This window comes from Polypterus senegalus, chromosome 17 (genome assembly GCF_016835505.1).
Source record: "Polypterus senegalus isolate Bchr_013 chromosome 17, ASM1683550v1, whole genome shotgun sequence".
NCBI classification, from domain to species: domain Eukaryota; kingdom Metazoa; phylum Chordata; class Cladistia; order Polypteriformes; family Polypteridae; genus Polypterus; species Polypterus senegalus.
The window spans coordinates 55,883,259-55,899,531 of NC_053170.1; the positions used below are offsets into that span (position 1 = coordinate 55,883,259).

At 37.4% G+C, this 16,273-nt stretch overlaps 1 protein-coding gene across 1 annotated transcript in view; it reads left to right on the top strand.

Moving 5' to 3' along the window:
• csmd2 (CUB and Sushi multiple domains 2) overlaps positions 1–16,273 on the top strand; it is a 967,861-nt gene that overhangs the window by 327,564 nt on the left and 624,024 nt on the right. The gene's annotated exons all lie outside the window — the stretch shown is intronic.

Below are 16,273 nucleotides of genomic sequence, written 5' to 3' on the forward strand. Positions count from 1 at the left end.
TAAAATTTAGTATATGCATTTTTAGCACTTCGTGCTTACGGCGTATGTTGGCTTGTCTGCGCAAGCAAAATTTCTGGAGTCAGTGGACCAATATCAATGATACTTTATGGGGACGTGTAATAAATTGCCAGGGTTTTCAAATAGCTCAACGCAGCATTAGTTTATTTCAGTGCTAGTATGTGCTGCCTCAGCTACAAGATAATAAAATGAACACAGAAACACCAAGACCCACCCACCCACATTTTCTTACAACCCTCCCTGTATTGTAATTCCAAAATCTCTAAAATAAATGCCCTTTTATACCAAAAAGGACTATTTTTCACTCATATAATGCTGTAACTGTACCAATTAACTGCAATTATTCACAATACATCTACAGTAGGTCCACAGCATTAGATCTTGGTTTTTAAAAACCTGATTGAAAAAAAAAATAAACAAATAAGTAAAACACTGACTGCAATCCCCAAATCTAAGATTTTAAGTATGTGGCCCAGAAATAAATTTGTTTAAGGCTTGTAACATCCTTTTTCCAAATTGTACCTGTTTGTCTGCTTAACCTTAGTAAAGCACTTTAAATTTCATCTGTTTAGGATGAAATTTTGTGACTTTTCCTACTCTTCCCATAATTAATAAACAGTAAAAAAAAATAAATAAACATTCCATATGCAGTTTGCATACCAGAAGAAGGTGGGAGTGGAGGATGCCATCATCTATATGCTACACCGATCCCTCTCCCACTTGGACAGAGGCAGTGGTGCTGTAAGAATTATGTTTCTGGACTTCTCTAGCGCCTTCAACACCATCCAACCTCGGCTCCTTAGGGACAAGTTCACAGAGATGGGAGTAGATTCATACCTGGTGGCATGGATCGTGGACTATCTTACAGACAGACCTCAGTATGTGTGTGTTGGGAACTGCAGGTCTGACATTGTGGTCAGCAGCACAGGAATGCCACAGGGGACTGTACTTTCGCCGAACCTGTTCAGCCTATATACATCAGACTTCCAATACGATTCGGAGTCCTGCCACGTGCAAAAGTTCACTGACAACACTGCTATCATGGGCTGCATCAGGAGTGGGCAGGTGGAGGAGTATAGAAACCTAATCAATGACTTTGTTAAATGGTGCGACTCAAACCACCTACACCTGAACACCAGCAAAACCAAGGAGATGGTGGTGGATTTTAGGAGGCCCAGGGCCCTCCCAGACCCCGTGATCATCAGAGGTGACTGTGTGCAGAGGGTGCAGACCTGTAGATACCTGGGAGTGCAGCTGGATGATAAACTGGACTGCCAATACTGATACTCTGTGCAAGAGAGGGCAGAGCCGACTATACTTCCTTAGAAGGCTGGGATCCTTCAACATCTGCAATAAGATGCTGCAGATGTTCTGTCAGACGGTTGTGGCGAGCGCCTTCTTCTATGCGGTGGTGTGCTGAAAAGGCAGCATTAAGAAGAAGGACGCCTCACGCCTGGACAAACTGGTGAGGAAGGCAGGCTCTATTGTAGCCACGGAGCTGGACAGTTTGACATCTGTGGCGAAGCAACGGGCACTGAGCAGGCTCCTGTCAATCATGGAGAATCCACTGAATCCACTGAACAGTATCATCTCCGGACAGAGGAGCAGCTTCAGTGACAGACTGCTGTCACAGTCCTGCTCCACTGACAGACTGAGTACATCGTTCCCCCTCACTATGCGACTCTTCAATTCCACCCAGGAGGGTAAATGTTAACATTACACAAGATTGTTGACTGTTATACCTGCCTCGCACTCTCTCCTTGCAGTTTTTAACTTGCATTGTGTTTTTACCACTCTTTAATTAATATTGCTTTTATCAGTATGCTGCTGCTGGAGTATGTGAATTTCTCCTTAGGGATTAATAAAGTATCTATCTATCTATCTATCTATCTATCTATCTATCTATCTATCTATCTATCTATCTATCTATCTATCTTGCTCTAAAAAATATGTACCTTCCCATGTCTTTCAGGTTAGTTGTGACCCATATTCACTTTATTTGATTTTCCACTGCATTTATTGTAGTGTGTTTGTTCACAACTCATAAAAACATTGTGAATATCACCTTTTCAGTTTACAAAAGTGAAGAGTTTTAGAAAAGTGACCTCACTATAGAAAAAGCAAACAAAATAAATCACATTATTTTACAGTTGCACAGCGTTCTGAAAACTGTCATATCCTACTGGTTACTTCTGATCCACCACTGATTTAGTATAATTTACTCCCCATTTAGGGTATTTTCTTTATTCACAGCCCATAAAAACCAACTAAATGTCATCTGTTTCACAATGCTTTGTATTGTGTATATGCCTCTTTACATATTTGCATATTTTAAACAGTATGAGCCCAAGAGCCTTAGGAATGGTATTGTACCCCTATTATGATTCTGGTTACTTTCAAAAAGTTTTTTTTCCTCTTTCTCTAATCTGTTCAGTGATTTCTATTGATGAAGTCATAGCTTTCTTCTAGAGAGCTTTGTGGTGAGTATTTCACTGCCATGGTAAGGTTCAAGAAATGGATGAAATTTAGAATTAACAGGGCTGGTTGTGTTAAAACCATTGACTCTAACTATAAACTAGGTTTAGTGAATTATTTGAGTAAGTAAGGTGGTAATTTTTCACAAGGGCAGGTGGTGGATAACTTTATTACTTAAATATATTAGGTAGCAATTTAGAAATTGTGTTATGTTTCATCTGGTTACCTTTATCTAGGTTACATTATTTCTAAAGCCATTCATTGTGACAAATATAAAAAAAAATCTAAGTGATCACTGTAGATGTCAGACGAACGTTTGCAGTGTATGCAATACACGTTTCTGTTATATGCCATTTGGTATGGGATGTGTAAAAGCAGTGTTAGTGTTTGTGCTATGCCATCTTTTCGAATGACAGAGACATATTAACTGGGCAGGCACACAGACAGACACTTATCCTTTTATTAAGGTAGGTATACACATTAGTTAGGGGCATGTGAAAAAAAGTGATGTTCTGCCATCAATTCTGACTTTTTTGAAAGTATTTTAATGTAAAAGATGATAATATGAGGCAAATGCATTTGTAACAGTTTTAATAATACTGTTATTTTTTTAATTGAAAATTAAAAACCCATGTAAAAGCCAAATTGCATTATGAGTTCATGACTCTATAAGACTGAATTTTTGTATCAAATGGGAATCAAATGTAATTGCAGACACCATGCGGCTCACAAATTAGAGATGATAAAATATTTACAAGGCTGCTAAAGAACATAAGTTCTTCATTTATTAGTGATCAGGTTTTCTATAAGTCTTATTGATACTAATTGTACATGAAAAATACATTGAAATGCAGTCCATAGTAGGCAAAATAACTGCTTTTAAAATGAAAAAATAATCCTTTCAGTCTCTGTTTCATGTATTAAGGTATTATTGCATGTAAATTTGCTAAAGTGAAAATTTTAAGATAAAGCTGGTATAGAAAAATATTATACCATATTACCAAGTAATTAGACATATAATTATGAGGTCATGCTTTTTGAATTTAACTGTGTGTTTTCAAGCCTAACTTTGTTTTCTTTGTTCTTCCTTTGGCGTTTTAGATTTTAATCCCATTTTACAATGTTGATTTAAAGAATAAGTCACTGATCATAATCTACTGTAGGTCTGTCAGATCTGCTTTTGATTTTACTGTAATTCAGTGATACAAGAAAGAAAATAAAAGAACATCTTTTTACATTTAATATTACAGAAATAACAAAGAAAGAGCCACTTAGGTACACAGTGTTGAAATGTATGGTACTTGAAAAATAAATCCTCTCAACTAAATGAAGTTAATTTAAATGTGTCTATGTAAAGTGTCACAAAACATATCATTGACAATGGTGTAGGAAGTAAAAAATTAATATTTGCAACATGTTGATGCTATTTTTTTTGTGTTTCTGGCATCTGTATTTTATCCCCGACACAGACAGACATGGACTCCAGATGTCTAAATACATACCCCATTTTTTCACATGACACACACAGTGCACAAAACCACCAATATTGCTCACAGTCCTTTTGCCATGTCTACTTCTTCCCGTTGCAAGCTCCGTCCTCTTCCACCCGACTCCGGCTCCCTGAATGGAGTGAGGTGGCTCCCTTTATGGCACACCCAGATGTGCCCCAGGTGCTCCCTGATGATCTTCCAGCAGCACCTCCTGGTGTGGCGGAAGTACAGCAGTCCATGGCTCGGGAACCATCCAGGCGCCCCCTGGTGGTGGCCACGGACACCCACAGGGATGAGCTTGGCAGCTCTGTATCCATGGCCCTGATGGAATCCAGGGGGGTTGCTCTCTTGTGTCCAGGGGAATATATTGCCCCTCTCCCGGTCCATCCATGTTCCAGACGTCCCGATGGGGCAAGGCCCCTGGTCGTCTGCTACACTGTATATACTCGTGTTTAAGTTCTCCTGCAAATAAGTTGGGGTTGGATTTTACCGTAAAAATTCTGGTATTTTATAATGCTGGTCATATTAGTCAAATGCGGAAAACTCGCACTATTGGTCCAAGAGATTATGATATGCTAATGCCCACCTGAGAGAGTAACCATGGAGCACACTGCTTTTTTTTTCTATGTATCATGCCAATGTGACCACATGGTAATACCCGAACTACTCCGAAGTGATGTTTGCACTGTTTTGTGGTTTTTGTATCTCATACCCTCATACACCTTTATTGTAAGAGCATCCCTTATATACGATGGAGTGTTCGATCAGAAGAAAGTATGAAACTGGTTTTAAATTAAAAGTTGTTGAAGTAGCAAAAGAAACTGGTAACTGCGCTGCTGCAACAAAATTCGATGCATCTGACAAAGATTGGAGGAAGCAAGAAGATGTGAAAAAAAAAAACAACTGTTGATTGTCTCTAGCTTCTGTAAATGTTTCTAATAGGAGGGGAGCTAGCTGAGCGGAGAATTTCTTATACAATTCTGCAGGGTAGCCATCAGGGCCTGCTGCTTTCCCGCATTGAAGTGACTTTATAGCATCTAGTAATTCTGATAGCGCCAGAGGTTTATCCAATTCCTCTGGATTAAAGTATCTATTTGTGGTATCTGTAATGTATCCAGAAATGTATTAGATTGTGTGTTGTCTTCTTTAAACTCTGTAGAATATAAGGATTTATAGTAGTCTCTAAATGTGTGCATTATATTTTTATGGTCGATGATTTCGTCTCCGTTCATGTTGGTGATTACTGGGATTGCGTTGTGAACTTCTTACTTGTGGATTTGTTGAGCTAAAAGTTTATTAGCTTTCTCTCCGTGTTCATAGTGATGATGTCTGGATTTATAAATTAGTTATTCAGTTTCTTTAGTTGCCAAGAGGTTGAGTTCTGAATGCAGAGCCTGCCTTTTCCATTGTAGAGACTCGCTTGGAAACCTGGAATTCTCTTCATCTATTCTAGTGATTTTTTTTAAAAAAGGTATCCATTTCTGAGAAAAACATGAAAATATCTGGGTGTATCCAAACATTTGACTGATAGTGTATTTGTACCTTATATATCATTTCTTTCTCTCTGAATCTCTACCAGTGAATATTACAGCAGACAACGCGCCACTGCGTGACCAGTAGGATGTATCTTCTCATATTGTCCTTGATTGTCTGTAGGATTTTATTTCAAAGCATGGAATGTCATGGCTTTCTTGTTTTACATTCAACCTTCACTAATTGTTATACAGTATGTATTTTCTGGCCTTCCATTAAAGTTACATTTACAAAAATGAGCAATTCTTTTTTTGTGTTTAGGACTAAATTACTGTAGAAGCCTAGCATCAATCTCATTCTCTTTCTCACCATATGGCCATTTTATTGGTGCATACTTTATATTCATTTTTCATTAGGATTGTTTAGCCCAAGGGCTGCCCAAACCACTGAAGACAGTTTTAGACAATTGTATCCAAACATTAGTCTTTCAGAGCTTTTTTGTACCATTGTTAAAATTAAGTGGCACTAGAGTAATTTTAATGTTATGAAATACTGTATGTACTTTCTGTATCTACTGATGATTTTTTCTTCCTTTATTGCATTTTGTTTATTTGTTTCCTAATTTTATCTCTATACATTGTAGCATTTCCACTGTACCTCTAAAATATTTTTACCTCTTTTTCATATCAGATAGACAAGTGGTGAACACATCATTAATTAGATGGTTTGCTGTCATATGGAAAAAGTTAAATAAATTTAAAATATTTCTAATGTCTACCATTTTTAAAACAAAATACCTACATTGCACAAATTGATAGATATAGGAAGAAATCAAATGGAGCAAACAAACTTGTCATTGCAGTGCTCGTAATGTTAGTACACTCTGAATGAAGAGAAAAGATAAAAGCACAGAAGACTTTGCAGCAATGATCAGAAAAATAAATCAATGAATGTGACGCATTTGGATGTCATTCATACCCCTCCACCTCCATAGCTTTCACTGCAGTCCAAGTCTTACAAGGCTTTTTGTTCTAAAGTAGATGATGCTTTAGAAAAGGTTACAGTGCGAAAACTTCCATTAGCTGCCTAAGAGGTTGCCAGTAGCTGAATACAGATCTTGTTTTGTTGGCAATAGCTATTTCATATTAGCTTGGAATATACTGTATCTTATATTAGAGACATTAAATAAATCACAGACATTTGACAGAATATATAAAAATGTCCTTAAACTTTTTATTGTGATGGAATCACCAAGCTTTAACTTTCTCTGGAAGAGTTTATCTTTTCCCCAAATTCCAAAAACTTGGAGAGGTGTTATAATTTCAGATGGCTACACTTATTTTCTTCTATCCAACATTTATGACATATCCTTTACTCCAAGCATTATCATGTAGCTCAGTAATCTGATCTCAACTGAAATGTAGTTAACTACATTATAAATGATCACTCAGACCACATTGAGATACTGACAGCACTTCACATAAGCGTAAATGCAAGTGCAATTTCTGTCTTCATACACCAACTATGTGCTGGAAGCTGATCTAAATTTTGCACAGGAAAGATGGTATTGGATTTCAGTCAGAACACAATATGGATGTGACGGTGATGGTGGTCTCCGGACTACCAGTTGCATCCAGGGAGCCTTTTGAACCCACTACCACCAATAACGTACCCAAGGGATGAGCTAGCAGATGAGGACACAACACATACATATATCAAGGGGTAGGTGCATTAAAGTGCCAAAGTGCTTTTAATTAAAAACCAACAAAACAATGCTGAAAACATTGCACTTCTCCAATAGTCAATAAATAAATAATCCATAAAACAGGGTGAAGGTTTAAATTTCCAATAAATAAATCCATTAAAATCAGAGGTTAACACCAGAGACAGCCCATGAAAAAATGAGCCCCAATACTTCCTACTTCCTTCTTAAATCCTCCTTCTGTGAGGTCTGGACAGGATAAGGGTAGGAGATGCCCCCTGAATGGTGCAGTCAACCTTCAAATCCTGGCTCAGGTCCCCATTGCCCGGCCTTCGGCAATCCGAGGGCACCATGCTGAGCTGAATACAATCCTGTTCCCAAGCAAACACTCGGTAGGAGTACCCCTTCCACAACCTCTGGCTCCTACAGCCCTGACAATCACACCTAACCACCTGACTCACTCTGTTCAGCACATGTGCTCTTTCTGTCTCTACCTCTTTTCTTTTCCTTCTCCTCTTACTTTAATCTCCTTTCTGTGTGTCCTCCCTTCTCTCTAACTGGCCAGTCTATTTTTCTCCTTTCGTCCCTCTCTTTTCTGGTGCCGGCTCTCCCTTATATGCCTCCTTGGGTGCAGCGCTTCCATCACACACCATAAAAGGCAGATGAAGCAACTGAGACAGACTGCACCCTCAAATGCAGGTGAGTCTCATCCCAGTTACCTCATAAACCCTCCATAGCTGCGCAATCACGCACACGCACTGAGATCGAGCCAGCCAATGAATCATTTATTTGTTTTAAAAGGGCTCCTGATTGTTAATCCGTGGAGCCGCTATTCCACAACAGACACATTTTAATATGACGTGTAATGTAAGCTGACTCAATTAAATATAGATATAATCCAGATACAAGTCTCAAATTAATGTCCGAAGTAAAAAAGGCTTTATTGCAGGGCACATTTTCTGCTGATAAAGCGTCATTGCTCTACATGTCATTTGAACCATTTTTTTAACTATTCTACTAGAGTTAGAGTGGTATCATTGCCACAGCATGATTTTTTTCCTTCAGACTTATAGGACAATTTTATAGATTTAGAAATCAAACTGGAGATTGTATGTGTTTCCAAATACCATGAAAAAATAAATTGGCTTTCAGTCAGTGAGCCTTAAAGTTCTATCAATGAAACGCTCACCCAAGCTGGAAGAAATCAATTTACAGGTGAGAATGTGTGTCTTTATTGTGTAATGGTTGATGGGATTAAGTTAAAGATCTGAGTGACTGTTTATGTTTATTATGGCTGGTTAATTTATAGTTGTGATTGTATTTTTGAGTCTTAAATAACATCTTATGTAGTGTTGTAAATATTCTGTATGTTCCATAGATACTAGTTATCACACACCTGTAAGTACCCTGCAGTATATTCAGATGGAAAGACAATTCACCTAACATACCTGTGAATGCCAGTGGTGATTCTAAATAGCAAAGTGGATGATACTTGGAAGGGAAGTTGGTCATTTGGTAGAAAGTATATGAATTATTATTCTAACTTGACTGAATATTTGCTCTTTTTGCAACTTTTTTTTTTTAATTATTTACTTTATCAATGCCCAGGTGAAATTGTCTTTTTGTATGACCTTTGGAGGTCAGAGTGCAGGGTCAGCCACTTCACATCTTTGCTGGAGCAATGTTCAGGTTAAGGGCCTACCTCAAAGGCCCAAAAGAATGGAATCCATTCTGGCAGCAATGAGCATTGGAACCAGCAAACAACCAGATACCAGGGCAGATCCAAAGCCTCAGGGCCACTACTCTGCTTCTATTTTTTGATGGGTTATACATTAACAGTGCATGTGGTTAAATTATTAGACACTAAAGATCAAATAATTCTGGGCTATAAGAAGAATTAACATTTTCCTTCAAGAAATCAAATTACCATATAGGTCTTTATTGAAATGGTGGAGTGGTGGTGCTGTGGCTGAGGATCTGTGCTGGTGTTTGGAAGGTTAGGGTTGCCCTTCAGCAAGGCCCTTAACCTGAAAAGTTGCTCCAGTGGTGCTGTTAAACGACTGACCCCCGTGCTCTGACCTCAAGTTTGTGCAAAAAGACAATTTCCTGTCAAAGATTAACAAAGTATGTCAAAATCAAAATAACAATCCCAAGACACTTGGGCATTTCAAACTTTGGACTTAAGAGGCATAATTGTCAAAACATTTTCTAACTCGCTTAATCCAGACCAGAGTCATGAGGGGGTTTGCAGAAGGCTATCCCAGCTAGCATAGGCAAGAACAAACCCTAGACAGGGTAACGGTCCATCACAGGGCAAACACACACTCACTCACCTAGGCCAATATACAGTACCATTGCCAATTCACCTGACTTGCATGTCTTTGGACATTGAGAGGAAACCTATGCAGACACGGGGAGAAGAAAGGGAGGACCCGGGACATGAACACTGGTCTCCTTACTGTGAGGCAGCAGCACTACCACTGTGCCACCATGTCATAATTGTATTGGAAAATTTTACTATTTGTTATTTTTTCAGTACATGTGCTATTTTTTTTATTAACATTTAAGCATTTCCACAGTAGTCTCTATGAGTGGAATGTGGTTTGAGAATCTTCTCTTTCACAATACACTTGACCTCCTCCCTGTTACTGAAAAGAAACCCTGCAGTTTATCGCTTATGTTCTCTGAAAAGGAAGGGGTTACATGAATGCTTTTATTTCCACAGGACTTAAAGAAATTCAGGTCTAAAGCCTTTCCTGCAGTAAAGGTCTTACAAATTCATAAGGCAGCCTGTTTTCTGAGAAGCACTGCAACCCAGTTGGAATATACACTTACCAAGTTAATTTGATTTCTTACAGCAATATCTTTAACAGAGCTGCTGCCTTTCAAGGCTCTTTTGTATATTTTCAAGGAGTTTTTTTTTTTTTTGCCTATCAGAGTATTTTAAAAGGAAGGAAAATAATATAAGTTTAGGAGATAAATGACAATACTTTTCCACATTATTTATAGCTTCTAATGTGTTGCTGGAATGTTTTCTGTTATTAAATGACCATTAATTATTTTTTGTAAACTTCTTATTGTCAATGTATTAACCCTATGCAGGTTGGTTCATTTTAAGCTATAAAGAATAAAATCTTGGTAGTCCTCAGACTTCCAATTAGGAGGTCACATTTCTTTTCATTTGAAAGTAATCCAGACATTGCCTATTGTCAGTCTTGGCATAAAAAAAACTTTTTTTATCCATTAATTTGATATCTTGGTTTAATAATAAGTTCCAGTAAATACAACCCCAATTCCAAAAAAGTTCAGACGTTGTGTAAAACGTAAATAAAAACAAAATACAATGATTTGCAAATCCTTTTCAACCTATATTCAATTGAATACGCTACGAAAACAATATATCTAATGTTCAAACTGATAAACTTTATTGTTGTTTTGCAAATCTTTACTCATTTTGAATTTGATGCCTGCAACACGTTCCAAAAAAGCTGGGACAGGGGCAGCAAAAGACTGGGAAAGTCGAAGAATGTTCAAAAAACACCAGTTTTGAACATTCCACAGATGAACAGGTTTTTGTCATGATTGGGTATAAAAGGAGCATCCACAAAAGGCTCAGTCGTTCACAAGCAACGATGGGGCAAGATTCAACACTTTGTGAACAACTGCGTGGGCAAATAGTCCAGCAGTTTAAGAACAACGTTTCTCAACGTACAATTGCAAGGAATCTTGGGATTTCATCATCTACTGTCCATAATATCATCAAAAGATTCAGAGAATCTGGAGAAATCTCTGCACGTAAGCGGCAAGGCCGAATACCAACACTGGATGCCCGTGACCTTCAATCCCTCAGGCGGCACTGCATTAAAAACCAACATCATTCTGTTAAGGATATTACCACGTGGGCTCAGGAATAGTTCAGAAAACCATTGTCAGTTAACACAGTTCATCGCTACATCTACAAGTGCAAGTTAAAACTCTACCATACAAAGAGAAAGACATATACTGTATCAAGAACACCCAGAAACACCGCCAGCTTCTCTGGGCCCAAGCTCATCTGAGATGGACTGACGCAAAGTGGAAAAGTGTGCTGTGGTCGGACGAGTCCACATTTAAAATTGTTTTTGAAAATCATGGATGTCGTGTCCTCCGGGCCAAAGAGGAAAAGGACCATCCGGATAGTTATTAGCGCAAAGTTCAAAAGCCAGCATCTGTGATGGTATGGGAGTGTGTTAGTGCCCATGGCATGGGTAACTTGCACATCTGTGAAGACATCATTAATGCTGAAAGGTACATACAGGTTTTGGAGCAACATATGCTGCCATCCAAGCAACGTCTGTTTTCAGGGATGTCCCTGCTTATTTCAGCAGGACAATGCGAAGCCACAATCTCAATGTGTTACAACAGCGTGGCTTCGTAGTAAAAGAGTACAGGTACTAGACTGGCCTGCCTGCAGTCCAGACCTGTCTCCCATTGAAAATGTGTGGCGCATTATGAAGCGCAAAATACAACAACGGAGACCCCGGACTGTTGAGCAATTGAAGTTGTACATCAAGCAAGAATGGGAAAGAATTCCACCAACACCGCTTCAACAATTAGTGTTCTCAGTTCCCAAACGCTTATTGAAAAGGAAAGTTTATATACCACAGTGGTAATAATGCCCCTGTCCCAGCTTTTTTGGAACGTGTTGCAGGCATCAAATTCAAAATGAGTGAAGATTTGCAAAACAACAATAAAGTTTATCAGTTTGAACATTTGATATCTTGTCTTTGTAGTGTATTCAATTGAATATAGGTTGAAAAGAATTTGCAAATCATTGTATTCTGTTTTTATTTACATTTTACACAACATCCCAACTTCATTGGAATTGGGGTTGTACATTTTCTCTTATTTTTTTGGGGAGAACACAAGTCTTTTGTAGGCAACCTCAGACTTTGGTTGTACATAATCCCTGTGTGTATGATCTAATCGGATAGTTTCCCATAATAACTAATTACTGAAGTCTGGAAAATGTTAAACAAATTATTCCCTAATTAATCATGTAACATGTTTAATTAAAGGAATGCTTTTCATTAACAGGCTCATTTTATGGGTCAGGTTACTGTCAAATTATTTAATTACACATTTTTTTACCAATATGGAAATACTTTGGACTATAAACAGAGCCCTTTTATAATGAGCGCTCTTAATTAAGCATGGTACTTCATTAAGCTCACAGCCTTCTGAAGTAAGTACAGTAACTTTGAGATGACCAATAAACATTCTCTTAAGGTGGAGCTCCAGCTTGTTGTTGTACTGTGTGTAACATTCAGACCTACTGGGTAATATTTTAATAGAGCTGGTGTAAAACAAAAACAGTAAGTAATGTGGGTTGGGTCTGAGGAGAATGACTTGCTTCGCTGCATTTTCTTTATTAATGAATTGCCTTATTGCTAAATATTTTAAAAGAGAAAAGCTCTCTTGACATGAGATTTAAGATGGAAATTGTATATTATTTCTAGCATTGAAAGGAGGTAGGAGGTAAAATGCATACGGTTTGCAAATTGTGAGCAAACAACTAAATAACTGACATGTGGATAATGCAACACAAGTTAATTGAGAATTTGTTCACAGACATTTTAATGTTTGTTGTTGTTGTTGCTGGTATTGCAAACTTTGTGATCTCAGTTTTCCATGAAGGTATGAGAGTAAAAATTGTTTATGGCTATCGCAATAAACATCATGCAGTAAGTACGTACGAGATTGTTTTTGAGTGGGGTATTCCTTTTGTACAACTTTAAAATATTCTTCAAATCTAGTTCATTCATTTTTATTTTAAAATATGTAGAGTGTCCAATGTGAGGTATTCATCAGGTCATATGTTTGCAATAACAGAACAAATTGTTTCTGATTTAATCATTCACACTCCACAGAGGATTGTAGTGTAAACTTAAAATACTTAATAATAATGCCACACAGAATCAAGCAAAACAAGAAAACAGTGAAGACAAACAAGCAAGAGACCCTTAGGGAAACAAATCCTTCTTACTGTCTAGTCTAGGCCTTAATGTTAGATGCAAATAAATATTTAAAGAGGAACTTGTGGTTAGGAGATGGAATAACACATTCCTTGGTTTCCCAACGTGGTGCAGTTAAATTGTATGGCATATTTCTGCTACGACCTAAGAAAGTTACAAGGAAAGCATAAATTCAGTGTTTTCCCATAAAAAACTAAAAAGGCTATGTGTATGGACAAATATCTGCTATAGATTTACATACAGTGGCAAATGTTGTGAGAAGTCAAGCAGAATGACACCTTTTATTGGCTAACTAAAAAGATTACAATATGCAAGCTTTTGGGGCACCTATGTAATGTAATGATTATCTTGCCTAAAGAAGGGGCCTCGAAAGCTTGCATATTGTAATCTTTTTAGTTAGCCAATAAAAGGTGTCATTTTGTTTGACTTCTCACTACATCCATAATGGCTAACACGGTATGACACCCTAGTACTGAAGCAAATGTTAAAAATATTGATTAAACTTGTGTTTAATCCTGACAGTGCAGTTAGTCACATTGACATAAGGTCTGAATGCGATTTACAAAGGGTACATCATATTAAAAAGTCCCCCAACTCTTCTGTTGAAAATTCCAAAAAATGAAAAAAGCACAAAACAGTTTTGAGTGCACTAATAATTAATAAAGCAACACTTAGAACTACCACAACTGCAAATTAATCATTAGTGCACTGCAGAGACAGGGCTTTATTTCTTGGCATTTACCATATCAAGGATCTATTTAATTGCTTCGTAAACACTGATATAAATATTTATACATATAGCACTACAAAATGGGAATATTATAATTACAAACATTTGTGAGAACATACATTAGTTTTCTAGCTTCAATTAATATTTATACAGTGTATTTTTACAATTACTGTGCAAACCCCCTTTAAATGGAGACTATTACTTACATGACAAATTAATAACAAGAATATGTTTACTTAGACAGCCTTAATGAACTCTAGCTCTTCTGTGTCAAGATAATTTGAGAAGACACTTATTGAGATGATCCTTTTGTGACAGTGTAACATATGGCAGAAAAGGCAGATTTTGGTGCCTAAGGTGCAAGTTCCGTGTGTTTTGATGAATAGCTGCTCTTGCACAGTGAAAGTAATTTCAGAAAGAGATCAATCAAAATGTGTGCTTTTGGTCACAACCGGTCTTAGAGCTGCTGGCAACTGTGCAGTCAAATAGGCTTTTCAAGGCTTATGATTAGCAGTTAATTTCATGTCATGTCATTTTCTAATCTTCTTAACTCAGACAGGGTCAAAGGGGGTGCTGGAGCCTATCCCAGCCAGCATAGAGCACAAAGCATGCATGTCGCAGGGTGAACACAGACACACATCCACACACCAATCACAATCTTGGGCTAATTTAGTATCGTCACTTCACCTTACCTTCATGTTTCTGGGCAATGGGAGGAAACTGAAACACCCAGAGCAAACCCAAAAAAGTCACAAGGAGAACATGCAAACTCCACACCAGGAGGACCTGGGACGCGAATCTGGATCTTCTTACTGCAAGGCAGCAGTTACACCACTGCAGCATCATTCTGATTTCAACATATAAAAATATTTTTGAAAGCCAAGTTTTTAGATTTAACTATTTTTTTTATTCTGGCCATGTATTGTGAACCAGTCATGCATGCATTATTGTAATTTTTTTAATATTTATTTTTCAGCATTTGGGTTATTCAATGCAGTCTAAGCTGTTACTGTATGTTATGTCACAATTTGGAAATGTTGTTTTCTAAAGCAACCTAAAAAATCACCATGAACACGATCACAACATGCCAGCACTGCACAGTCAGTACAGAGTACAAAGTTTCTAAAGCAGCAGTTTTATACTTTGTGCTGTTTTGCAGACTTTTACATTTTGTAAGTAAAAGTAACCACCCTTTTTTACGAGAGCATGCCTTTTTGCAGAATGAAAATGTGAAAACTTAACTTCACTAAGTATCTTTAGTGATGGTTTTTGCCTAACTAGGAAATCCTACATATTTTTCCCTATTCCCCAAACAATTTCCATTGTTTCCTACTGTTAATCCTATACTATGAAATATATTTCATGTTTGTGATGATACTCATTTATAGTGGTTTTGTTATTTTATGAACAGATTTGTCACTGCAATGAGCGGCATGGTGGCGCAGTGGTAGAGCTGCTGCCTTGCAGTAAGGAGACCTGGGTTCACTTCCTGCGTCCTCCATGCGTGGAGTTTGCATATTCTCCCCGTGTCTGTATGGGTTGCCTCTGGATGCTCCAGTTTCCAAAGACATGCAGGTTAGGTGCATTGGTGATCCTAAATTGTCCTCTGTGTGTGTGGACTGGTGCCCTGTCTGGGTTTGTTCCTGCCTTATGTCCTGGGACTGGCTCCAGCAGATCCCTGTGTTGGGATATAGTGGGTTGGGGAATGACTGATTTTTCACTGCTTTATTTGTACATAATGCAAATTGTTTCTGTTTATTTGCATTAGATTTTGGATAATATTATTTTAAAAATCTTTATTAATGTTAGTGGCAACAAGAGTGGCATAATCAATAACATTATTTGACCAAAAATTCCCAGATTATGTTATCTCTAAAAGCTGAATTGTAGAAGTGATCTTCTAAATATGGTTCTGCAAATTTTAGATTGTTTAAGAAAAATTTCACCTATCCATCTGTCCTATGGGAAATGTGCTATATAAATAAAGATGTATTATTTAAATTTCTTTATTTTCTCATCCTGCTTTTTCCAGAGGGACTGAGTCTAGTAAGGATACAACAATAACCTAATCAAAAAAAAAATCTTAATAGTAAAATAGCAAATGAATTTGGATATAGTTATTTGTGTTTATTAAAGACAATTCATGCTGTTTTTACTGACATGGAGTAATGTATGATTACCCAAAACTTATTCCCAAGAGGTGTTTTTATTCTGCATAGTCAAAAACACTTCAATTGCTTCGGTTACACATTATATGTTTTTTTTATCATTTGAAACAAATATTGATTTTATTCAGCTGCAAGTATTAAACATGAAATTATGGCAATCTGATCCATTTGATTTAGCAGTTTTGTCTATTTGATTTATTTTC